Source organism: Pristiophorus japonicus, chromosome 6, assembly GCF_044704955.1.
Source record: "Pristiophorus japonicus isolate sPriJap1 chromosome 6, sPriJap1.hap1, whole genome shotgun sequence".
Taxonomy (NCBI): domain Eukaryota; kingdom Metazoa; phylum Chordata; class Chondrichthyes; family Pristiophoridae; genus Pristiophorus; species Pristiophorus japonicus.
The window spans coordinates 1,119,875-1,147,723 of record NC_091982.1 but is presented as its reverse complement, the minus strand read 5'-3'; the positions used below and the strand labels follow the sequence as shown (position 1 = coordinate 1,147,723).

The 27,849-nt window shown below is 42.4% G+C and overlaps 1 protein-coding gene across 4 annotated transcripts in view; it reads left to right on the top strand.

The window, feature by feature from the left end:
• LOC139265520 (BCL-6 corepressor-like protein 1) overlaps window positions 1-27,849 on the top strand; it is a 342,936-nt gene that overhangs the window by 148,586 nt on the left and 166,501 nt on the right. The gene's annotated exons all lie outside the window — the stretch shown is intronic.

Genomic DNA, 27,849 nt, shown 5'->3' with positions numbered 1-27,849 from the left:
GCAGGACATTCTGAAAAGGGAGGGTGAACAGCCATTGGTCGTGGTGCACATTGGTACCAACGATATAGGTAAAAAACGGGATGAGGTCCTACGAGACGAAATTAGGGAGCGAGGAGCTAAATTAGAAAGTAGGACCTCAAAAGTAGTAATCTCAGGATTGCTACCAGTGCCACGTGCTAGTCAGAGTAGGAATCGCAGGATAGCTCAGATGAATACGTGGCTTGAGGAGTGGTGCAAAAGGGAGGGATTCAAATTCCTGGGACATTGGAACCGGTTCTGGGGGAGGTGGGACCAGTACAAACCGGACGGTCTGCATCTGGGCAGGATCGGAACCAATGTCCTGGGGGGGGTGTTTGCTAGTGCTGTTGGGGAGGAGTTAAACTAATATGGCAGGGGGATGGGAACCGAGGGAAATAAAATGGAGTCAGAAGCAAAAGATAGAAAGGAGATGAGGAAAAGCGGAGGGCAGAGAAACCCAAGGCAAAAATCAAAAAGAGTCACATTACAGCAAAATTCTAAAGGGACAAAGGGTGTTAAAAAGACAAGTCTGAAGGCTCTGTGCCTCAATGCGAGGAGTATTCGGAATAAGGTCGACGAATTAACTATGCAGACAGCAGTTAACAGATATGAAGTAATTGGCATCACGGAGACATGGCTCCAGGGTGACCAAGGCTGGGAACTCAACACCCAGGGGTATTCAACATTTAGGAAGGATAGGCAGAGGGAAAAGGAGGCGGGGTGGCGTTGCTGGTTAAAGAGGAAATTAATGCAATAGTAAGGAGGGACATTAGCTTGGATGATGTGGAATCGGTATGGGTGGAGCTGCGGAATACCAAAGGGCAGAAAACGCTAGTGGGAGTTGTGTACAGACCACCAAACAGTAGCAGTAAGATTGGGGACAGCATCAAACAAGAAATAAGGGATGTGTGCAATAAAGGTACAGCAGTTATCATGGGTGACTTTAATCTACATATTGATTGGGCTAACCAAACTGGTAGCAATATGGTGGAGGAGGATTTCCTGGAGTGTATTAGGGATGGTTTTCTAGACCAATATGTCTATTGGCCATCCTAGACTGGGTGATGTGTAATGAGAAGGGACTAATGAGCAATCTTGTGCGAGGCCCCTTGGGGAAGAGTGACCATAATATGGTAGAATTCTTTATTAAGATGGAGAGTGACACAGTTAATTCGGAAACTAGGGTCCTGAACTTAAGAAAAGGTAACTTTGACGGTATGAGGCGTGAATTGGCTAGAATAGACTGGCAAGGGATAATTAAAGGATTGACGGTGGATAAGCAATGGCAAACATTTAAAGATCACATGGATGAACTTCATCCATGTACATCCCTGTCTGGAGTAAAAATAAAACGAGGAAGGTGGCTCAACCGTGGCTAACAAGGGAAATTAAGGATAGTGTTAAAGCCAAGGAAGAGGCATATAAATTGGCCAGAAAGAGCAACAAACCTGAGGACTGGGAGAAATTTAGAATTCAGCAGAGGAGGACTAAGGGTTTAATTAAGAGGGGGAAAATAGAGTACGAGAGGAAGCTTGCAGGGAACATAAAAACTGACTGGAAAAGCTTCTATAAATATGTGAAGAGAAAAAGATTAGTGAAGACAAATGTAGCTCCTTTGCAGTCAGATTCAGGTGAATTTATAATGGGGAACATAGAAATGGCAGACCAGTTGAACAAATACTTTGGTTCTGTCTTCACGAAGGAAGACACAAATAACCTTCCGAATGTACTAGGGGACAGTGGGTCTAGTGAGAAGGAGGAACTGAAGGATATCCTTATTAGGCGGGAAATTGTGTGAGGGAAATTGATGGGATTGAAGGCCAATAAATCCCTGGGGCCTGATAGTCTGCATCCCAGAGTACTTAAGGAAGTGGCCCTAGAAATAGTGGATGCATTGGTGATCATTTTCCAACAGTCTATCGACTCTGGATCAGTTCCTATGGATTGGAGGGTAGCTAAAGTAACACCACTTTTTAAAAAAGGAGGGAGAGAGAAAACGGGTAATTATAGACCGGTTAGCCTGACATCAGTCGTGGGGAAAATGTTGGAATCAATCATTAAGGATGAAATAGCAGCACATTTGGAAAGCAGTGACAGAATCGGTCCAAGTCAGCATGGATTTATGAAAGAGAAATCATGCTTGACGAATCTTCTGGAATTTTTTGAGGATGTTACTAGCAGAGTGGACAAGGGATGTGGTGTATTTGGACTTTGAAAAGGCTTTTGACAAGGTCCCGCACAAGAGATTGGTGTGCAAATTCAAAGCGCATGGTATTGGGGGTAATGTACTGACGTGGATAGAGAACTGGTTGGCAGACAGGAAGCAGAGAGTCGGGATAAACGGGTCCTTTTCAGAATGGCAGGCAGTGACTAGTGGAGTGCCGCAGGGCTTAGTGCTGGGACCCCAGCTATTTACAATATACATCAATGATTTGGATGAAGGAATTGAGTGTAATATCTCCAAGTTTGCAGATGACACTAAACTGGGTGGCAGTGTGAGCTCTGAGGGGGACGCTAAGAGACTGCAGGGTGATTTGGACAGGTTAGGTGAGTGGGCAAATGTATGGCAGAAGCAGTATAATGTGGATAAATGTGAGGTTATCCATTTTGGGGGCAAAAACATGAAGGCTGAATATTATCTGAATGGCAGCAGATTAGGAAAAGGGGAGGTGCAACGAGACCTGGGTGTCATGGTACATCAGTCATTGAAAGTTGGCATGCAGGTACAGCACGGGGTGAAGAAGGCAAATGGTATGTTGGCCTTCATAGCTAGGGGATTTGAGTATAGGAGCAGGGAGGTCTTACTGCAGTTGTACAGTGCCTTGGTGAGGCCTCACCTGGAATATTGTGTTCAGTTTTGGTCTCCTAATCTGAGGAAGGACGTTCTTGCTTTTGAGGGAGTGCAGCGAAGGTTCACCAGACCAATTCCAGGGATGGCTGGACTGTCCTATGAGGAGAAACGGGATCAACTGGGTCTTTATTCACTGGAGTTTAGAAGGATGAGAGGGGATCTCATAGAAACGTATAAGATTCTGACGGGACTGGACAGGTTAGATGCGGGAAGAATGTTCCTGATTCTGGGGAAGTCCAGAACTAGGGGCTAGTCTTAGGATAAGGGGTAGGCCATTTAGGACTGAGATGAGGAGAAACTTCTTCACTCCGAAAGTTGTTAACCTGCGGAATTCCCTGCCGCAGAGAGTTGTTGATGCCCGGTCATTGGATATATTCAAGAGGGAGTTAGATATGGTCCTTACAGCTAAGGGTATCATGGGGTATGGAGAGAAAGCAGGAAAGGGATACTGAGGGAATGATCAGCCATGATCTTATTGAATGGTGGTGCAGGCTCGAAGGGCTGAATGGCCTACTCCTGCACCTATTTTCTATGTTTCTATAGAAGCGCCTGCCATTAACACCACAGCAAGTCTGCTAACCTAACAACATGGCGCAGCACAATTCACAAGGATTTCATGTATTAGAGGCTATTATTTAAAATTTTGTAGTTGATGGAGTGTTCTTGAGCATTAAGTTTTTTTTTGTTTGAGGAGGAAGGTGGAATGATAATTGAATTGAAAAATATTGACACGGTGTTCCCAGTCTATCCACTCTGATCTGGCAGTTCTTTGTATGATTGACAGCTGCAGTATAGAATTAAAATGATGTAGTAAAGAGCACATTTATTTAGTGCTGAATACTTTGTCGTTTGTTACTGATTGGCATGTAATAACAAATGTTACAGCACAAGAAATCTAACCTGAGCCTTCTGGTCTGTAGTATTTTTACAAGAGTGTCGATACCTTGAACCCACTCGGCCATAAGGGGAGCTGTTCTGTTCTGATGGTTTCACTTGGAAAGTACAGATCCCTGCAAATTCATAACTATTTGATATTTTCTACTTGCTACCATCTCTTCAGTATGTATGTGACCTTCAAAATATGGAATACATCTTTTTTTAAAAGCTAACCTATCTGCATACAAGAAGGCAAGATCTATTGTCATAGGTTCTGTGTGTAGATCACCAGCTAGCAAATTTAAACACTACAGTTTTCTTAAGTAGCTCAGTGCCCAAAGAGATTTTGTTGGAACAAGAATTTATAATTTAGACTATTTGCATATAAGCAAGACTATTGTAACTGGAGTTACAGACAACAGCCCAAGTTACATTTGTTCAATATGCATATATATGTTCTCACTGTGTTTACAGAGTGAATACCAAGCTGACATGCTGTCTCTGTAGTCCTGATCATCATTGGTGATTGTGCAGTTCTAATGTACAGAGCAGTAATAATGGGCTACATCACAATACTAGATTTTAGTGTTCACATTTATTTTTAAAACCATAAAAAAAAACAGAATCATGAATACGGTGATCAATGCAAGGTGTTGAAAATACTGATTTTTAAATGGATTTTAAAATAAAACTTTTTACAGAATGCTTTTTAAAAAAAACCAAATGTCCTATCCAATTTTCACCCTCCTCACCGGAAGGCATTGACACTTGCTGGGTGCTGGTCACCATCTGGTACTTTGCCAAGTAGCCATTTTTTAAGTGTGAGACAAAATGGTGATCTTTGGTAAACTATTTCCTGCCTGCACAGTTTACAACAGAGATCACTATAAAATAGTGAAGAGTGGGAATCCTCACAGATTTTCCCTTTCATAGCCTAGGAACACTGAGGCAATCTGTACCCCTAACTAAGATCAGCACCTCCCAAACCCGCAACCTCTCCCACCTAGAAGGACAAGTGCAGCAGGTGCATGGGAACACCATGACTTCCAAGTTTTCCTCGAAGTCACACACTATCCTAACTTGGAAATATATCACTGTTCCTTCATCATTTCTGGGTCAAAATCCTGGAAATCTCTTCCTAACAGCACTTTGGGAGTACCTTCAGCACAGGGACTGCAGCAGTTCAAGGAGATAGCTCACCACCATCTTCTCTGGAGCAATTAGTGATGGGCAATAAATGCTGGCCTTGCTAACGATGCCCACATCCCATAAATGAATTTAAAAAAAATCTGCCAACCCAGTTCAGATGGGATATTAAACATGGCACTTGCTGAGTTCTAGCAGAATATTGAAGTGGAATTGACTATATTCATTAAACAAATTATTTTCAATTTTTGCTCATTTCTTGAATATACTCTTAAGTGCCCTGACCTCATCAAGATGGTATAACTACACTAGATGGTTATTGCTTTGAAACTTTTCCTTGTGCTTATTTAATAGCGTGCTAATTTAGTGTAATGTAAAACACCTTGTACGGTAGACAAATTTGTGTAGGAGCTGAAATTCCCTTGGTAACGCCGGCAATGGGCGGCAAAGGCCTACTGTCGTCGGTAAGCGGCATTTACACCTCCGTCAAAATTGAGTTGGTCTTTGGTGTAGGCGCCAAGAGGTAATGCTGTGCCCTTTAATGCCACCCACATGGTGATGTCATCCAGCGTGCTGTCACGATATTGCGTTTCTAAGGTGGCCTTACCGGCAGGCGTTTGTACAGCCTGCAAAAAGTAGTGTGAACATAGCGGACCTTGGGCGGAATTGCCCAGTGATCAAGGTAAGTTTTTTTTTTCTTTATTTCAACATTTATTTACTAGTTGTACCATTGGGAAAGTGTGGGTGTCGCAGAGGTTTCTTCCCATTTTTCCAGCTCGCATGCTGGCAGCCTTCCGTCATGAGAGGCCTCCTGCCCCGTTGGTGCTCGAGGATGAGTGTGCAATGCTCGAGGGGCCAAATGGCCTACTCCTGCTTCTATTTCTTATGTTATTAGCGCTGCTCTCTCATCTTTGGGCATGAAAACTGAATTTGGCATTTTGAGGCTGCATCTAACGCCTGCCGCTAAAATCAGCACTCAGGCAGTGTCACCGCCTCAAAAACGGCCATAACCAATTTCAACCCCTAAGCATATGTTAGCGGGTATTGTGCTGTTGTGTAAGGATTGTGTTTGTGACCAGTGAACTCCCATGTTTTTGAAATTCTGTGCAATGTATATTATCAGGATTCTCTATTCTTGACAGTTTTGAAGTATGTCTATGATAGCCATGAGATGTTCTGAGTACAGTGCAAGTTTGTGTGAGGTGCCACCAGTGTTTGCACCAGGACTTGAGTAAAAAATAAAGGTGGGCATGTGACGTTTCCATACTCTGGATTAACACCAAGTAGTACAATTATAGATACTTTATTTCCATTCAAAATTGGGTTCTGCATGCCGAGTACATTATGAGCTATCACATGAGAGTGATGTATGATGGTTACAGGCCTATCATTTGTGGAAGTAGTGGTGGACACAGTTTGAGATGATGAGTTAAAAGTATCACACAAGGCGTGTGTTGGCATACCATCAAAGCACATTGCCAAAAGTACAATTTTTCCTCTAGTGTATTGGTACAAGTATGTTAAATAGACCAGTGTCAACACTGAATTACAATGGTCTATAAATACATTAATAACCACTCTTTTTATAGGGTTCTTTGTAGAGAACAGTGTTTTTGAATGGTTTACAAAAAGATGCAAGCCAAACAGGAGAAAAAAGCAGAAAAAACAGGTTCTGGGGAAGAAAGTACCATTAAAGAGAAGGGCTAGGGAGGGTTTTCAGCGTAGGGCTGGAGATGGTGAGGGAAAACGGTTTTAGGACTGCATTGAAGAGGGTAGGTCAATAGTATCTGCAGGAATCAACTGTCATTGAGTGGAGAACACAAAGTAATGTGATGTTGGAAGAGCAGAGGATTGGTATAGGAATGCTCAGCTGGATGACATTGCAGAGATGGGGTTAGATGAACAATGGAAGAATATGAACACCAGATTGAGGATTTTATAATAGAATTGTTGGGTACAGAAAACCAATAGAGCTTGGCAAGGAGAGGGGTTATGGGGAAAATAACTTCGTGAGGGAGAGCACGTGGGCTGCAACATTCTTTATAAGTTGCAGTTTCGGGAGGCTGGCCTGGTCATTGGTCTTGTTTTTGGTGAGAATTACTTTTTCTGATGGAAAAACACATTTGCTATTGACACAAGCTCAAAAACTTACATTAATTGAAAGAGGGAAAGAAAGAAATTTCAGGTTTGTTTTTATATCTGAAACGTGTTCTTGTATGTGGGCTAGTTGATGGATAAAGACTGTTACCATGTTAAAGATCTTGTCCATAAACAGCACAAACTGTTACTAACATGGCAATCTATATCTGAGAAGCCACAAAGATACAGAATGTGAGGAATACCATACTGATGATGTACAGGGTGCTTAATGGGTACATTTGAAAGATATTGTTCAAGCTCTTGTAGGGGAGTTCTGTATTATATCTGGCTCATGCGTTATCTGAGCAGCGAGTGTTTGGAATTGTCACTGGTACAAAGAAAGAGGTGTTCTGTCTCATCATTAGGGTAAGTGGAGCTGAGTCCACGACCAGATCAGCCATGATCTTTTTGAATGGTGGAGCAGGCTCGAGGGGCTAGATGGCCTACTCCTGTTCCTAATTCTTATGTTCTTATGTTCTACAGTCCTTTCTCTTTTTGAGTACGTGGGTCTCAACATAATATATATAAATCTAATGACTTCACACATTTCTGTCCACATTGCTAGTGCTTCATTGTGTCACAAATTTTGAGCAATACTTTTATGTCAGCATTTTCTAATATAAAATTGCTATGTGAACATTTATAATGGGAATTCCAATGTTAACGATGATGACGCTTGTGTGTCATGCTGCAAACTAACCTTCTCCTACTTGGTGACATCTCCCAAATGCAGTACCTCTGATAGCCACAGAACTGAAGACTGAAAATCTTAACACCGCAAACAGTTCAGGAACAGAAATCAGGAAAGGAAGCACAGGCTACAAAACAAGAAAACTGCTGTATTTATATTTATTTAATTCATTCATTTTGGGGTGTCTGCCATCCAGCTGAGCTGCCACTTTGTTTATTTAATTTATGAACGCATGACCTTTCCCGACTGCTCTCTACCTCGGTACCCTTCCCCTCCAAATTCTCAATACCTTCTCACCCAACGTCTCACTACCTTTCCATACACCTCACATGCCAGTCTCAGAAATTCTTCTCATACCACTTGCCAAACCATCACAAAGCCAACATCTCCCAAATGTTACCTTCACCAACATGCTCACTTTCTTATACAATAACATTTTGTCTGACTTACCATCAGTAACATGATGGGAGATCTGCTAGTATATAATACATTCATGAACGACAATGATGAGTTAAACGTTCGCATCGGAAGGGCAGCAACCGCATTCATCCAATTGACGAAGCAACCGTGCAATAATAGGAAATTAACATTGAATACCAAGACACGGGTCTACCAAACAAGCGTTCTGAGCATGCTTCTATATAGCAGCAAGATATGGATCATCTTCAGCAGACACCTAAACTCTTCATGCATCCACTGTCTCTGTCGTATACTAAATATCAAATGGGAAGGCAATGTTCCTGTTACCAAACATAAGAACATAATAACTAGGAGCAAGAGTAGGCCATTTGGCCCCTCAAACCTGCTCCGCCATTCAATAAGATCATGGCTGAACTGATCATGGACTCAGCTCTACTTCCCTGCCCGCTCCCCATAGACCTTTATTCCCTTATCACTCAAAAATCCATCTCCGCCTTAAATATATTCAATGACCCAGCCTTCGCTCGAGGAATCTGAATTGCCAAGTCTAATAACTTTTCTCAAGCACAGATGCCACTGGTGACTTGGCCATTTATATTTGGTCAAAGATGAGCGTATTCTAAAGGATCTTTTGTATGAAGAACTTGGGTTTAAAGATGTTTGTAAGATGGACTTGAAACCTTTTGACATTGATACCATAATTTGGGAACATGTGGCTAACATCAGGCTACACTGGAGGACTATGCTACATTGTGGAGCCAAAGAAGATGGAGAGGTGGCTAAGGAAGATGAAAGAGAAGAGAGCAAAGAGGAAAGCAGAAGATAAAGGTACGCGGAGTCAGAGGAAATGTATTAGCATGGATAGAGAATTGGCTGGCGAACAGAAAGCAGAGAGTCGGGATAAATGGGTCCTTTTCCGGTTGGAAATCAGTGGTTAGTGGTGTGCCACAGGGATCAGTGCTGGGACCACAACTGTTTACAATATACATAGATGACCTAGAGGAGGGGACAGAGTGTAGTGCAACAAAATTTGCAGATGACACTAAGATTAATGGGAAAGCGGGTTGTGTAGAGGACTCAGAGAGGCTACAAGGAGATTTGGATAGGTTAAGCGAATGGGCTAAGGTTTGGCAGATGGAATACAATGTCGGAAAGTGTGAGGTCATCCACCTTGGGAAAAAAAACAGTAAAAGGGAATATTATTTGAATGGGGAGAAATTACAACATGCTGTGGTGCAGAGGGACCTGGGGGTCATTGTGCATGAAACTCTTTTGGAGTTTACCTGAAAAAACATAAACATTAAACCGTGCCACCCGCCCTGGATGACACACCAGACATTTACAAGGCCCTTTTTTTTATTTTTTGTGTTTTTTTTTGTGTGTTTTTCTTTTTTTTGTTTGTTTTTATTTGGGCACTAAAATCACTTTTTTTTCTCCAGTGCCCCCTATAAAAGGGGAGGGGGACACTAAAAGCACCGGCAATTAAAACAAATTAAACTTTAAAACATAAAATCAAATTAAAATTTGGTTGCCGGGCGTGACTCATTGTGCATGAATCCCAAAAGGTTAGTTTGCAGGTGCAGCAGGTAATCAGGAAGGTGAATGGAATGTTGGCCTTCATTGCGAAAGGGATGGAGTACAAAAGCAGGGAGGTGTTGCTGCAACTGTACAGGGTATTGGTGAGGCCGCACCTGGAGTACTGCGTGCAGTTTTGGTCATCTTAAGGAAGGATATACTAGCTTTGGAAGGGGTACAGAGACGATTCACTAGGCTGATTCGAGAAATGATGGGGTTAACTTATGATGATAGATTGAGTAGACTGGGTCTTTACTCGTTGGAGTTCAGAAGGATGAGGGGTGATCTTATAGAAACATTTAAAATAATGAAAGGGATAGACAAGATAGAGGCAGAGAGGTTGTTTTCATTGGTGGGGGAGACTAGAACTAGGGGGCACAGCCTCAAAATACGGAGGAGCCAATTTAAAACCGAGTTGAGAAGGAATTTCTTCTCCCAAAGGGTTGTGAATCTGTGGAATTCTCTGCCCAAGGAAGCAGTTGAGGCTGGCTCATTGAATGTTTTCAAGTCAAAAATAGATAGATTTTTAAGCAATAAGGGAATTAAGGGTTATGGGGGGGTAAGTGGAGCTGAGTCCACGACCAGATCAGCCATGATCTTATTGAATGGTGGAGCAGGCTCGAGGGGCTAGATGGCCTACTCCTGTTCCCAATTCTTATGTTCTTATGTTCTTAAATCGCATTAAGCCTTAAGAGTTAATACTTCACAGGCTTCATCATCTAGCCCCACGATTTACATTGGCACCATCTGTAGGGCTATGGGGAAGAAGCAGGGGAGTGGAACTAATTGGATAGCTCTTTCAAAGAGCTGGCAAAGGCATGATGGACCGAATGTCCTCTTGTGCTATATGATTCCAAGATTCTATGATCTGTGGCAACAACTGCCACTCAAGAATTGGTCTTTTCAGCTACTCCCGTTATTGCAGCATGGTAAAGTAACTGAACTGCTTTAGCATATACATCATCATCCTTAGAGACAGACATTTTAAATATCTATATGGGTGTGTGTGTGTATGTGTTTATATTACATTAAGTAAAAAAAGGCTGTACTTGTGGCCGTTGTCCTTCAATAACAGGGTTGCGTCTGTAAAAAAAAAAGTATTTTGAGCTATACAACAACATGATGAAGTAATGATGATCAGAGTTCTGTTACTGGTATTAGTGATGAGAGCAATCTGAGGTGATGAGTGAAGGGTATCACATTAAGAAATGTATTGTACAGTATTTACATCAGTAGCTTAAATGTGTTTTTTTTGCTATAGTTTATTGTTGCCAATATGCTAACTATGCCTATGGCAATGCTGCAGTGTTAATAAGGTAGTGCCCCTTAATTGAAAAACATTTCTGTGCATCTTTCAGGATTTAAATCCAGTTGCAATGGAATTCAGTTCTTACAATCGATTTGGGAAGATACTCCAGTGATCACTATAACCAAATGATCTATCATGCCGGAAGGGAGCAGCTGAGCAGTTTGAGTAGATGCATGGGGGCTGTAAACAATTGATTGGTAAATAGCTGTTACCCTGTTCAATCCGCTGAATGTTTTCCCATGAAAAAAGTCAACTTCATTTAATTAAGGCTTACTGAAAGAATATTAAAGAGTAACTGGATCACATTCTCTCAGGCGCTGTTCAGATGTTTAAAGTGCCAGTGAATAGTCCCAGAGAGCAGGCAATCTCATTATTTAACTTTGAGACATTCTATCTTCTTTCCTCTAACAAAAGATTCTTCCTTCTTTTAAATAGAAACTGATCAATATATCTCACTTTTACTGAACAATATGAATGGGTTTTGGACAACAGGATTTCATCCTATTTGACTGATGACTATAAGCAATTACCATCAAAAGAGAACTTCACTATCTTTTTAAAATTGTCACAATCTGAAACCTATCTAGTTTTGAATTCATTTTTTTCTGAGAGGGACCCAGTACCAGATCTGAGTTTTAAAGACCTGTTGCTTTGCTTTCCACACTCTGTTCCCACTTAATTTTCTTCCAGCCTGTCCTGAGGACATTAACTCCGTGGATCTGACAGCCTTTTGGTATATTGCATATGTGGCCATTCTTTAAATGTGAGCTTAGACAATCTATTCAGTTTTGTGAGAATTCACAACTGAGCTTGATCCTGTGCAAACATGTCCATTTTTATACCATGGATAACAATCAGGCGCAAAGAGTCACTGGATTATAAACAGGAGCAAGAACTATGGCTGATCTCCCTTCCCTGAGCCTGGCATATGGAAGCTAGTTCTATTGCTTTACTACTGCCCTGGCCTGGATTGTTTAATACTGCACAAACCAGGAATTGAAACTGGGGTTTTCTTGGTCTATATAGTCCAGTACATTAGGTGGTGTAATTATGCACAAAGCCATCTTGGATTCCTTGCCTCGTTCCTGATTCCGTGAGCTCCAACAATACATATTTGAAACCATTGCTTCTAAGATCTCTGCTGATAATAAAGAAACTCATTGGCCGGAATTTTGTCTACCTTGGTGCGGGTGGTGACCATGGCAGATCTCGACCTCTCTGGTAGGTCCTTTCTGCTGCTGAATACGAACTATTAAGCCCACTCAGCACATCACCCGGCCCAATTAAACGGAGCGGGTCTGGTGACGTCATTCATGACGCGTTTTCAGCTGGGACCTTTAAAGGACCATGGTCACATTAGATTTGATGTTTAATCTAACATAGTGCTGTCGGTGTACTACAGCATGGGAGTGCTGCAAACACTGACAATGACTGCACAAGGCAGAGGGTGCACCCAGGTTCTCCCATGACTCCCACCATATGCTTATGGAGGGAGGCAGAGCACGCAGGGAGGTTCTCTTCCCTTCCGATGGGCGGAAGAAACCTCCCCAGGAGACCAAAACAGCCTGGTTGCAGATTGCAGAGGAGATAACTAGCAGGCATAAGTGTTCAGGAGGACCTGGGTGCAGTGTCGTAAATGTTTCCATGATTCATTAGAGCAGGAAACGTTCGTACAAAGCCACACTCAACTTCATCCTGCTGTGCTCTGCCTTCCCTACCCTACCCTACTTCTACAGATCCTTACTCACATCGACATATCTTGCAACACCACCTATCCCACTTCTCTCTATCTACATTATCACATCCCCATCTCAGTAGCCACTCCTCATCCTAGTGTAATCATACCAACTAACAACACATAAGAGTAGCCACTTGGGTGTTTGATCCAATGTTTATGTAAAGTTTCTGTTAATGTGGTGTCATGCATAACAAATCTTTATTTTCAACGCTTTCCGGTCTGTTGAACAGATTTGTGTGCACCTTTGGAAGTGGCTTAGTGAGTTGCAGTGAATAGTGAGACATAATAGTACCCACCTCATTGGTGATGAGTATGAAAGGAATGGCTTGGGCATTGTAGGAATGCTTTATGGTGTGGGGTGGCGCCAACTTGGTGCATCATGTGGCAGCCAGGGTGTACAGCGTAAAGTTAACTAAATCTGGCCATCATTAGGCCATCCCTGGCCTCCCGGGCAGCAATGTGATCGGGTGCTGATGCCCTGTGTCCTGTGCAGCATCAGGTGATTGCGGAGAAGGTTGTTGTGCCTGGTGCTCTTATATTTGGGCTGATCGTGGTCTGATTCTGAGAACCAAGGTGAGCTAGTATAAACGGCATCCATGTTGATGGAATAGATGGCAGGTGAAGTACAGATGACAGAAGCATTCTATTAATGGTGAGGAAGTTCTTCCAATGGGGTGAGACTGGATGGAGACTTTGCTGGAAAGACTTGCAGCCTGCAGAATCTGTGCTGGAAATGGACTGAGTAACAGCTTCTGCCCGAGGAAAGTGATCACCTGTCAGGTGGGAGCTTTTACTGTACATTCGATGTTGTCAGGTAATCAGTTGGAGCAATGGCCACTGAACTCCCGCCTCAGGTTGACAGATGTGGTCCCCAAGCAGTGTGGCTGCTGTGGCCATGCAGTTAAATTTAAAAAGTAAGTTTAAAAAAGCCTGTTATGGATCTGACAACTAGCTGTTAATCATCTCAATTGGTCCGCTTGCCAGACGTGCCTGGGGGAAAGGCGCATGGGGGCGGGATGACAACGGTCCTGACCCGCTGACAAAAATAACAAATTTCCCACCCGACCGGTCACCAATCATGCCTGCTACCACCCTGGAAAATTCTGGCCATTATTTCAAAATTAATTAAATTCCAAACTTTTTCCCAGTGGTAAGCTGCTTTGCTCGGGCCTAGTCATTGGAAAGATCCATTGGTAGTGCAGCTATTTTATGTGGGTTTTTCTGTTGTGTTTCCTTGCCAATGGTCATTTCCTCATACAGATAGCCACTAATCATGTGTGGGCTTTGACAGCAAGTGTTGGAAAGCTATTTAATCACAGGATGGAGGAAGAAGTATTACAGCCATCCTACTGTAACCTTGCCTGGCGTTTCCACAAATGTGCCTCCAGCAGGGCATCATCTGCTTGTGGAATTTATTGTGAAGATTATATATTTAAATTAATTTCTTATATTGTTTTGTCATTTTTTTGTACATGTCCAGAACCAGGGGGTCACAGTCTAAGGATGAGGGGTAAGCCATTTAAGACCGAGATGAGGAGAAACTTCTTCACTCAGAGTTGTTAACCTGTGGAATTCTCTACCACAGAAAGTTGTTGATGCCAGTTCGTTAGATATATTCAAGAGGGAGTTATATATGGCCCTGACTGCTAAAGGTATCAAGGGGTATGGAGAGCAAGCAGGAAAGGGGTACTGAGGTGAATGATCAGCCATGATCTTATTGAATGGCGGTGCAGGCTCGAAGGGCCGAATGGCCTACTCCTGCACCTATTTTCTATGTTTCTATGTATTGATTTAGTTAAACAACAATAAAGGAGAACAAAATACAGGTTGAACCTCCCTTATCCAGAACCTTCAGGTCCTGGCCTGTTCCGGATAAGGGATTTTTCTGGATGAGGGTTGGTCATATTAAATTGGATGGTACAGGTATTGAGCAAGGGAATATTGGCCTGGCTGGCTTGCGGCTGGGAGTGCGGCAAAGAGATCATGGTGGGGGGGGGGGCGGCGGGGGAGTAGATCGTGGGGTCAGGCCAGCGATTGCGGGAGTCAGCAGTAAGGAAGGACTTCAATTTGTTCAAGTCGGAGTTCTGCGCATGTTCCACCTGGTGGCCTGGAATGGTTCTGGACGAGCGGTGGTTCTGGATAAGGGAGTTCTGGATAAGGGAGCTTCAACCTGTATACAGCTAAGCAGCGCATTGGGGCTTTTCAATAGTTTACTTATCATCTGTTTAAATTGCCCTTTAGGCAAGTGCTGCGCAACTGACGAAAGTACCATGAGCCATCTGTCATTGATATGCTGTTGAAATAATAACCAGAGAACTAATTAGTAAATTGTGTCAAATTGTTCGTAGTTGATGGAATGGGCACCTAGTGCCAGGTGGAACCTGCCCCCCTCAGCAGCCTTCAGCAGTGGGTGAACCATTCCATACCTGGTCATTAGTTGCAATATCTTTCTTTGAAAGCTCATTAGCAAGTCCTTAACAAACAGCAGTAAATTTTTTGAAACCAAACCTTTCTTGAGATGGAAAACAAAGAGCTGTGCAAAAAGGGAACTGACTGGCAATTACATTTTATCTCTTTCTGCCAGTTTTAATGCTCATTTCTGCCTCAATGGAAGAAACATCTCCCGAATGGTAATTTGAATTATAGACTTTAAGGGGGAATTTTAACCCCTGCCCACTTGGCGGAAAACAGGTGGGAAGCAGTTAAAATAGAATGGGTACATACTGGCTTCCACCCCATCAAGACATCCGCAGTGGCGTCCGTCTTTAAATAGGCAGATTGGGCTTTGATTATGTCATAGGGGTCCGACTATAATATTAAGCTGAGGCCTGAGTGGGGGAGCAATGGTGGCTTCACCACAAGACCAAAGCTGTCAGGAAGTGGATCCAGGACCAGAAAAGGTCCAGAACCTACGATAGGTTGCACTTCCGGGCCCCACAAGGAAACCTTGGGCCTCCCCTGTCAGAATCTCGCTCCCTTGATTGTGATCCCCATCAGACCCCACTCCTGAAAAATTACTATAGTGCTGGGGACTAGTCTCTGGTGACGGCCACTCGCCGCCTGATTTTAATGGCTGGGCAGCCATTTCCTGCCAACTCCCAGGTCCTTTTGCTCGAGAAATTGGTCAGCAGCATGCTAATGATGCCCGGCTTTTAAAATTGACTGGGCCCTCCCCACTGCCAGTCCCAGGTGGGCCAGTCGCTTGGTGGATCATGATTTCATCTGGGACTTGAAATTGACTATTTTTCTTCAAATATCTACCAAGGTCCAACTACTCAAGGACAAGTATGAACCTTCTCTCTACTCAATTACTTATTTTTCTTTCATTTATATTCCTCTCTCCTCTCTCTCATTACTCCCTAAGGGAACAGACAGTCACCTTGCATACTTATGCTTGGTAAGACACCAGGTGGTGTGTGAGTTCTTCAGTCACTCCTCAAGAGAACAGCAGACGATCTGACCCACTTCTGTTTGGTGGGACACCAGGTGGTGCATTAGCTTGACTGTTCATTGACGTAATTATTTCTGTCGAGACCCCGAGATGTTGGGCAGTGTTTAGGTCTTGAGACTACACTAACTACAAAGTCTGCAGCCTGACGATCTGGAAAATCCTAGATGAAGGATCTGTTCTTCCCTTCAAACCTGGTTATGAAAGGGATTGCCATAATGTCTGGAACTCTGAAAGACTTTGCTCCTTTTATAGTTGCTTTGTCGAAACAGAGAGAAGCTTTGCACTTTTTGCATTGGTGGGGCCTTCAGTCTTCCTCAAGCATGCTACAGATTCTTCATTTTGGTCAGCTTTGGCCACACATTGAGGAATTTCTCAGGTGCATTCTTATTTAGATTATCTATTATAAGATTCAAAACTGGAGATTATCACTTATTTATTTGTTCCTGTTGCAGGCTGTGATTCGATTCTGGATAAGTGGATCATTCCATGCTTTCTCTCTTCCAGGATTCCTTTTCAAATGTTTTACAAAGTTCATTTGGATAGGCCTGAGTCAATTTCCTTTGGTCACTACAGAGGCTCCATTTTCTCACACAAGGTCCTATTTTACCATTATTGCAGATTCTTCTGTGATTTTCCTTCTCCAGATGAAGTATGGGAAATTCTTATACAGTGAAAGAATCTAGTGCTCCTGACAAACATCCAAATAGATGTATAGAGAGTAGAATGTATACGTCAAGGTAATTTTCAAATGAGAGGACTGCACAGACATGATGGGCCGAATGGCCTCCTTCTGTGTCGTAATTTTTTGATGATTCTATGACTCAGTCTTAATGAATTTATACTTTGGCTAAATTGCTCAGGTTCTTGTGAGTGACAATTCATTATCCCTGGTGGATTATATTGTACTAGCCACAAGCTTCAAGAATCCGCTGTTAATGATTTTGACATAATATTGTGGGGTGTGCGTTGTGTTTTTGTGGACACGTTGCTATGATTTTGTAGTTTGCCAGAAGCTATTAGAGCTCCATATAAAGAAAACTTAGGAAAACAAGTTGAGGATGTGCTGCACCTATTTTAAAAAGAAAGACTTGCATTTATATAACGCCTTTCATGACCTCAGGAAGTCCCAAACCGCCTTTTAAGTGTAGTCACTGTTATAATATAGGAAAAGTGGCAGCCAATTTGCACACAGCAAGCTGCCTGAAACAGCAATATGATAATGACCACTTCTAAAAGAGGTAGCTGTAGAACCTCAAAGATGTCATGGGGTGATCAACAAGGTTGGCTGCGACCCCTTGATCAACAGCTAGTTTCAAAGAGATTTTGCCATCAGTACTGTAAGGCAAAATTGAATACCTTTTGGAGCTGAAATGCTCACATATAACCGTGTTCAAGTAACTTAGGTGGAGGAACCAACAAAGGAAGTAGGGAAAAGTTTTAAGAAAGAAACAAAGAACTTGCGTTCATATAGCACTTTTCACCTCAGGACTTGCAAATGCACTTCACAGCCAATAAAATACTTTGAAAGTGAGCCACATCCGTCTTCTAGTTACCCTCCTTTCCCCCTGACCCAAATAGTACCCAGTAATGCTGGCCAGTTGCTATCTCTCCTCTATTCTATATACCACCATTAGGAAGGAGAGTGCAAAAACTTCTGGTGATCAGGGTCCTCATACTTGAAAAATGGAAATTCTTGGAAAGGTTTTCTCCATTACACTGGAAATATTGTTTGGTACTAAAGAACAATTTTCTTAGGTCAAAGTTTGCTTAGCTTTAAACAGCTTTATTATACTTATAATGCAAATCAACTGGAGAGTCAAGTTGTATGGTTATCGCTCTTGTTTATTCAGAAACAGAGCTATGAATGGGCAGTGTGTATTTGGATATCTGTGGTGATGTATGGAAACAAACTGGTTTGGACTCGATTCAGTATTGTTTAGGCAGATTCCACCGCGGATGCTCAGGTTATGCTTTATGTCCAACATCGAGCAGGAGTGCAGAGTCACAGCAGATTCTTTGTACAGGGACAGAGTACATCCCCATGTGAGAAACTCCATAGATCTAAATATATATTGGGTTACCTACTATTGGTCATCTTTCAGAACATGAGGCTGGACAGAAGTTGTAGGGTATAAGACTACATAGAAACATAGAAATCTACAGCGCAGAACGACAAAGAGCTGCACGGCCCTTGGTCAGCAGCCCTGAAGGTTACATATAAACCTATGAACTATGACGGAAAGGCAAAAGCAGCCGGCTCAACCAGTCCGCCTCACACAACTGTGACACCTCTTATACTGAAACATTCTACACTCCACCCCAACCGGAGCCATGTGATCTCCTGGGAGAGGCAAAAACCAGATAAAAATCCAGGCCAATTTAGGGAGAAAGAATTTGGGAAAATACCTCTCCGACCCATCCAGGCGATCGAAACTAGTCCAGGAGATCATGCTGGCCGTATTCTATTCCCTGCAGTACTTACCATTATATCTCTGCCGTCCAACAAAAGGTCATCCAGTCTAATCCCAATTACCAGCTCTAGGTCCGTAACCCTGCAGGTTACTGCACTTTAAGTGCCCATCCAACCATCTCTTAAAAGTGGTGAGGGTTTCTGCATCCACCACTCTTCCAGGCAGCGAGTTCCAGATCCCCATAACCCTCTGTAAAGAACCCCCCGCCCTGCTCAAAACTCCTCTAAACCTACCACCAACCACCTTAAAACTATGCCCCCTTCCACCAATGGAAATCGACCTTTATAATCCACTATGTCCAGACCCTCAATATTTTGCACACCTCAATGAGGTCTCTTCTCAACCTCCTCTGTTCCAATGAGAACAAACCCAGCCTATCCAATCTGTCCTCATAACTAAGATTCTCCATTACAGGCAGCATCCTACTAAATTTCTTCTGCACCCTCTCTAGTGCAATCACGTTCTTCCTATAATATGGCGATCAAAACTGCACGCAATACTCCAGCTGTGGCCTAACATAGAAACATATAAACATAGAAAATAGGTGCAGGAGTAGGCCATTCGGCCCTTCGAGCCTGCACCGCCATTCAATGAGTTCATGGCTGAACATGCAACTTCAGTACCCCATTTCTGCTTTCTCGCCATACCCCTTGATCCCCCTAGTAGTAAGGACTACATCTAACTCCTTTTTGAATATATTTAGTGAATTGGCCTCAACAACTTTCTGTGGTAGAGAATTCCACAGGTTCACCACTCTCTGGGTGAAGAAGTTTTCCCACTGTCTTCCCAAAGCTCAGTATATTCTTCTGCTTCAAATACTTATCAAGTATTCTGTTAAAAGTGTGTTTTTCTGTCTCAATCACTCTTTGTGGCAAAGCATCTCATGCTCCAGCAACCCTCTGCATAATGTTTTCTAATCTCTCCAACTCTGACACAATATTAAATTGATAATCCCTTGTAACAGACTCTCCAAATAGGGAACATTGTCTTTCCCTATGCACTCAGTCAATGATATATTATCTATTGAAACATTGAGTGGTATCAACATTCCAAAGGTGTTGTATGAGTGGGTGGCACTGTAAATGTAACATTGTGACAGATTGAAAAACCATATATAAATATAACATTAAGTGACTATTTTCCTCTCCCCAAAAGAAATCTGTCTCTCTCCCCTCCCCTCATTCCCCCTCCTCTTTCCTCACATCCCCTCTCTTCCCCCTCCTCTCCTCATTCGCTCCTCTCTAATTCCTCTGTCATATAGAAACCACCGATAATGGAAAGCTTGGAGGTCTTCTGGTGATATTTTGAGGAGTTAGGTTTAGATTAAAGTGCAAGATTTCGAGAGTATTAATTGCAGAATTACTTCCAGTAGCAGAACAAGTTGGGAGAAACAGATTAGATACATCAATGTGTGGCTAGAAAGATAGGGAGAGTTTCAGATTCCTAGGATACTGAAGTTCTAAGGCAGAAGAAAGCTCTATAGACAGAATGGGCTTAACCTAAACTAAAAGTGATTACAATATTCCCACAGAGACGCTAAATAGAAGAATTGGAGGATTTAAATTAGTAAGGTGGGGGGAGGGGTTGCGGGGGTGGGCGGTTAGAGTAAGTGTACTAAAAGGAAAAAGCAGTCTAAAATAGTGGACATGAATTTGTGGTCGGAGACTTCCCGCAAGCGATGTCTCCGAACCACAATAAATCTACGCACCTGCCTGATGGTCCTGGATCCAGGGGCACATGTGGTTCGCAAGTGGCCGTGGGATCATGTGAGCCAGCCCAACCATTCAGAAAAGGGATTCCCATTATACTTACGAAGATTCTAGTTAAATATGGAATCCCCATAAGCATAATAGGAATCAACCAAAAAACACATTTTTACAGCACTAAAATTAAAAAATTACATGATTAAAATGAATGAATGAAAATACTATTCAATTACATTTAAAACAAAATTTTTAGTATTTGTAAAATAAATTGAAACACTGTTCAAGGGGCCAAAACTAAAACTTATTTTACAGGTTTTTGAATCTTTAAATTGATTTTTTTTTAAATTATTATTTATTTTCACCATCACATTGGTAAGGCCTGCTTTTACCAACCGTAACGGTTTCATGGGCATTTGCTGGGTAATAGCCCAACTCTCCGCCAGCAAATGTCCATTTCTTGCACGTGCGGAGGATCTGTCAAGAAGATTCTTGTCAGATCGCCTGTTCTGGGCTTTCGCGCGTGTGCAGCCCATGTGTAACATAGAAACATAGAAAATAGATGCAGGAGTAGGCCATTCGGCCCTTCGAGCCTGCACCGCCATTCAATGAGTTCATGGCTGAACATTCAACTTCAGTACCCCATTCCTGCTTTCTCACCATACACCTTGATCCCCCTAGTAGTAAGGACTACATCTAACTCCTTTTTGAATATATTTAGTGAATTGGCCTCAACAACTTTCTGTGGTAGAGAATTCCACAGGTTCACCACTCTCTGGGTGAAGAAGTTTCTCCTCATCTCGGTCCTAAATGGCTTACCCCTTATCCTTAGACTGTGACCCCTGGTTCTGGACTTCCCCAACATTGGGAACATTCTTCCTGCATCTAACCTGTCTAAACCCGTCAGAATTTTAAGCGTTTCTATGAGGCCCCCTCTCATTCTTCTGAACTCCAGTGAATACAAGCCCAGTTGATCCAGTCTTTCTTGATATGTCAGTCCCGCCATCCCAGGAATCAGTCTGGTGAACCTTCGCTGCACTCCCTCAATAGCAAGAATGTCCTTCCTCAAGTTAGGAGACCAAAACTGTACACAATACTCCAGGTGTGGCCTCACCAAGGCCCTGTACAACTGTAGCAACACCTCCCTGCCCCTGTACTCAAATCCCCTCGCTATGAAGGCCAATATGCCATTTGCTTTCTTAACCGCCTGCTGTACCTGCATGCCAACCTTCAATGACTGATGTACCAAAGTATGATACAATTTAAGCATATCCTCCCTGCTCTTATATTCTATGCCTTGGCCAGTAAAGGCAAGCATTCCGTATGCCTTCTTAACCACCTTATCCACCTGGCCTGCTACTTTCAGGGATCTGTGGACAAGCACTCCAAGGTCCCTTTGTTCATCTACACTATTAAGTGGCCTACCACTTAATGTGTATACCCTTTCCTTATTAGCTCTCCCAAAGTGCATCACCTCACAGTTCTCTGAATTAAATTCCATTTGCCATTGCTCTGCCCACCTGACCAGTAGATTGATATCCTCCTGCAGCCCATGACTTTCCTCTTCATTATCAACCACACAGCCAATTTTAGTGTCGTCTGCAAACTTCTTAATCATACTCTCTATATTCAAATTTAGATCATTGATATATACCACAAAAAGCAAGGGACCCAGTACTGAGCCCTGCGGAACCCCACTGGAAACATCCTTCCAGTCACAAAAACATCCATCAATCATTACCCTTTGCTTCCTACCTCCGAGCCAATTTTGGATCCAACTTGCCACTTTGACCTGTATCCCTTGGGCTTTAACCTTCATGAACAGTCTACCATGTGGGACCTTAGCAAAAGCCTTGCTAAAGTCCATATATACTACATCGTACGCACTACCCTCATCGACCCTCTTGGTTACCTCCTCAAAAAATTCAATCAGGTTAGTCAAACACGATCTTCTCTAAACAATTCCGTGCTGACTGTCCCTAATTAATCCTTGTCTTTCCAAATGCAAATTTATCCTGTCTTTCAGGATTTTTTCCAATAATTTTCCCACCACTGAGGTTAGGCTGACAGGCCTGTAATTACTCTGCCTATCCCTTTCACCCTTCTTAAAGAAGACTACTACATTAGCAGTCCTCCAATCCTCCGGCACCATGCCCTGATCCAAAGAGGACTGAAAAATGATGCTCAAGGCCTCTGCTATTTCCTTTTTTACTTCGCCCAACAGCCTGGGATGCATTTCATCCGGGCCTGGGGACTTAATTACTTTCAAAGCTGCTAAACCCCTTAATACTTCCTCTCTCACGATATTTATTTCATCCAGAATATCACACTCCTCCTTGATAGCAGTATCTGCATTATCCCTTTCCTTTGTGAAAACAGATGCAAAGTATTCATTAAGAACCCTACCAACATCTTCCTCCACACAAAGATTACCCTCATGGTCTCTAATAGACCCTAACCTTTCTTTAATTACCCTCTTACTCTTAATATATTTATAGAACATCTTGGGGTTTTCCTTAATTTTACTGGCCAAGTATTTATCGTGCTCTCTCTTAGCATTCCTAATACCCATTTTAATTTTGCCTCTTAACTTTCTATATTCCTCTAAAGATTCTAAAGTATTTAGCTGTTGGTATATGACATAAGCATCCCTTTTTTTAAAATCCTCTACTGTAAGTCCTTAGATATCTAGGGGGCTCTAGAATTACTTTCCCAGCCTTTTTCTTTAATGTTTGGCCTGAGCCTTCCAGATCTCCTCCTTGAATGCCTCCCACTGTTCCGACACTGATGTACCCACAAGTAGCTGTTTCCAGTCCACTATGGCCAAATCACTCCTTAAGTTAGCAAAATTAGCTTTTCCCCAATTCGGAACTTTTATTCCAGGCCTATTCTTGTCCTTATCCATAACCAACTGAATCTGACTGAATTATGGTCACTGGCACCCAAGTGCTCTCCCACTAATACCCCTTCAACCTGCCCAGCTTCATTCCCCAAAACTAAATCCAAGACCGCCCCCTCTCGTGTTGGGCTTGCTACATACTGACTAAAAAAGTTCTCTTGAATGCATTTTAAGAATTCCACACCTTCTATACCCTTCACACTAAATTTGTCCCAATCAATATTTGGATAGTTAAAATCCCCTACTATTACTACCCTATGGTTTTTGGACTCACAGCAATTTGCCGACATATTTGCTCCTCTATCTCCCTCCCACTTTATGGGGGTCTATAATACACGGCCAGCAGTGTGATCGCCCTTTGTTATTTTTCAATTCGACGCATATGACCTCATTTGATGATCCCTCTAACATATCATCCCTCCTCACTGCTGTAATAGTTCCTTTAATCAGTACCACAACCCCCCGCCCTCCTCCCCCCCCCCCCGCCTTTTTATCCCCCTCTCTATCTTGTCTAAAAATCCTGTAGCTAGGAATATTGATCTGCCAAACCTGTCCCTCTTTCAGCCATGTTTCTGTAATGGCTATAATGTCATACTCCCAAATGTCTACCTGTGCTCTTAGCTCATCCGCCTTATTCGCTGTACTCCTTGCATTAAAGTATATACCATTTAGCACAGGAAGATCTCCTTGCTTACAACATACTCTGTTTCCTCTGTCTTACAGATTCGCTTTCTAGATTCTTGATATCCAATTTCTGCTTTACTTCCTTCCCTTTTGAATTTGTTCTCAGCTTCCCATCCCCCTGCCAAGCTAGTTTAAACTCTCCCCAACAGCACTACCAAAACTCCCCGCGAGGATATTGGTCCCGGCGCTGTTGAGGTGCAACCCGTCCGGTTTGTACAGGTCTCATCTCCCCCAGAAGTGGTCCCAATGCCTCAAGAATTTAAAGCCCTCCCTCCTACACCAACTTTCCAGCCATGTGTTCATCCTCTCTATCCTTCTATTCTTGTACTCATTAGTGCGTGGCACCGGTAGTAACCCGGAGATTACTACCTTTGAGGTCCTACCCTTTAATTTCCTTCCAACCACCTGAATTCTTCCTGTAGGACCTCATTTTACCTATGTCGTTGGTCCCGATATGGACCACGACCTCTAGCTGTTTACCCTCCTCTCTTTCCCCACCCCCCCCCCCCGCCACAGGATGCCCTGTGTCCGCTCTGTGACACCCTTGACCCTGGCACCAAGCAGGCACGAAACCATTTGGAAGTCACATCTACGGCTGCAGAAATGGCCTCTTTTTCTCCTTTATGCATCACTTTATTGCTTTTGATCCTAAGAATTTAACCGATGTTTCAGGTAGCAAGCTTGATATTAATATCATCTCTTAGCCTTGTTGCACAATCTCTTGCGTTTTCTCAAATTAATGGACATTATCTGTCAAAGCCTCCTTCTAACTGCAGAGCTATTGAGAGGTATATGTATCTTAAAATATCTTCCATTTGAAAGACACAATGTGGAAGAGATTGGTACAGGATCAGGAAGGCCAATGGAATCTTGGCCTTTAGTGCAAATGGGATGGACTATAAAAGCAGGGAAGTCTTGCTACAGTTATACAGGGTATTGGTGAGGCCACACCTGGAACACTGCGTGCAGTTTTGGTTTCCATATTTACGAAAGGATATACTTGCTTTGGAGGCAGTTCAGAGAAGGTTCACTAGGTTGATTCCGGAGATGAGGGGGTTGACTTATGAGGAAAGGTTGAGTAGGTTGGGCCTCTACTCATCGGAATTCAGAAGAATGAGAGCTGATCTTATCGAAACGTATAAGATTATGAGGGGGCTTGACAAGGTGGATGCAGAGAGGATGTTTCCACTGATGGGGGAAACTAGAACTAGAGGGCATAAACTTAGCATAAGGGACTGCCCATTTAAAACTGAGATGAGGAGAAATTTCTTCTCAGAGGGTTGTAAATCTATGGAATTCGCTGCCTCAGAGAGCTGTAGAAGGTGAGATATTTAATAAATTTAAGACAGAAATAGACAGTTTCTTAAACGATAAGGGAATAAGGGGTTATGGGGAGCGGGCAGGGAAGTGGACCTGAGTCCATGATCAGATCAGCCATGATCGTATTAAATGGCGGAGCAGGCTCGAGGGGCCGTATGGCCTACTCCTGCTCTTATTTCTTATGTACTTATGTTCTTATGATACCAGCTTTATCAGTTTGACATTTCAAATTGTAATATCCTTACAATTTTATGTTATTTGCGATCATCACTTAGCCATTGTCAAGTTAAGCTCCATTAAAGTTAATTTGTTGGCTATTTTGTCATACCATCCCTTGTAGATAGCAAAATTATCGAACATCCATTGGTGCTGTGACTCATGAGGGATGTCTGAAAAATCTATAATTCAAGCCATAAAATCTGTGTGAAACTGTTAAATATTGACTCTTCCCCTGCAAGCCATGTCAACAGTTTCTTTAAGTGGACCAAGTCTCTTCAGTTTGTACAGGTGAAACTACTGTCCAGAAGAAATAAGATCATTCCTAGATGGATAAACAGAGACAATGTTCTATTGAGCACAATAAGCAATGTAATGCTACATACAAACTGAGTTGACTATTTAAACAGACCTAATAGTTAATTTGGGCAAACTCTTGGGCTCTGATGCAAATAAACTGTCTCTAAACATTGTTTTCAGTTTTCAATACAGCACTTGGAAAACATTTTTAGAATTGGATTACCATCACGTTTTTAAACACATGTATACACAGTGTACACATGTAACAGGATAAACATTCTATTTTGGTCACAGAGGGCTTAATCTCATTCTTCAATGGATTATAGGCAGCAATCTTCATTCATGATGTCACTGGAGCTGAACGTTGTGATGTCATAGTAGGATTGTTATTGTCTTGGAGGATATTTTAAAATAGTTTTGTATGTGTGTGAGCCTGAATCAGGAAAGGGCCAATGAAAATACCAAGAAAAAGAGGCAGCCAAAGACAAACAGCAGAAAGGGGAATCTCGCAAAAAGCAATGAAAAAAAAAGTGGTCACTGAGAAACTAAGTGGTGACGAAATGGAAATCCAAAACAAAAGAGATCCAGTGAGTGAGAATATCAAAGTAAGTTATAAATGCAAGATATAAACAAGGTCAACCTAAATGTGCAGTTTAAATTTAATCATGGTATGGAAACATTCATATGTAGTCATTTTTTAATAGTACAAAAATTAAAGATTTTACAGTGTGGATTAGGTATTGTCCTTGTGCATACTTGAAGGCATGTTATTGTGGCAACCCTGTGAACAGCACACACGTAATATTTCTTCAATTTTTGAGATCTGCTCCAGTCCACAGAGACCCGGTGGCAATTTCCAAAAATATTAAATAAGCTCTCTACTAGTACAGGGATCTGAAGAATATAAGGAGGTACACCCATGTTTAACTTATCTTGGGGAAAGTGTGTTCTGCTTTAATACTTGGTAGAACTATTGGGCTGGATTTTCGGCTTTGCCGTTTTCACTGTGAAAATGGAGACCGGGCAGGAAATTTACCGACCGATTAATATTTGCGCTTTGTGGAGCAACTTTCATTATTTGGGCCCTGCAGCGCAAAGGGAGGCATTGTACTAGATTTGCAGCGCAAAAATGGGATCCTCGCCAACTTTAGTGTGGGGCCGGGAGCGCTCTGAGAGAGGCCTTGGGAGGGGAAAAAAAATTCACAAAAACTTTCAAAAACATTGCCAACACCCTTACCACACAAATCACTGCAAAAATATAAAAAGATAAAAACTTTAACTTACCCTTTTTGCAGTTTATCCAACTCACCGCTGCCGGAAGGACTGCACCGCTCTGTTTTCCCTGGCTGTCATCGCAGGGCGCGTTTCGTGGCGTACGGGTTGGTGACTGACGATGCGAGCCGCAAAAACTGACCTGAGGATCGCTCCCGGACGCAAAACAGCTGACCGCCCCATTTTTCGGAGAATCAAAACGCGGTGAAAACCCGGTCGCAAACGACCCGAAAATCCAGCTTAATTCTGCATTTTTAGGTTGACTGCAGTTTCTCATCACTTCCACAAAATGGGCAGTGTTGTTTAGCCAAGGAGAATGTTATATTTTATTCAACCATAAGGATCACATAGTTAGGGGGCTTCATAAAATGTATAGTTATTCTGAAGACCACTAATTAAATCATCAGATTAGTGTAGAGTTACGAGTTACTCGTTGGAGTAAGGATCATTCTCAGATTTATAATTTTTTTCATTTTTTAAAGTCTTCTTCAATCCTTGAGATGAGTTCTCATAAAATGTCCTCATCACATGCACTCGGTGCAATTCCACTAAATATTTTTTTGTGCACAATGCAGTAACTGCAGAATTTGCATTAGTGGTCTGCTTTTAGTATTGCAATAGTGACCAGATAGAATTGTATTATTAAATATTTCTCTAACTTTCCTTCTTAGATAAGTACTTGAGATTTGCTGGTTTTAGAAACATTACTAGTAGTTTATGTAAGTTTAGCATACTCTTAGCATAGATGGTTAGGGTAGATCCTATGTTTT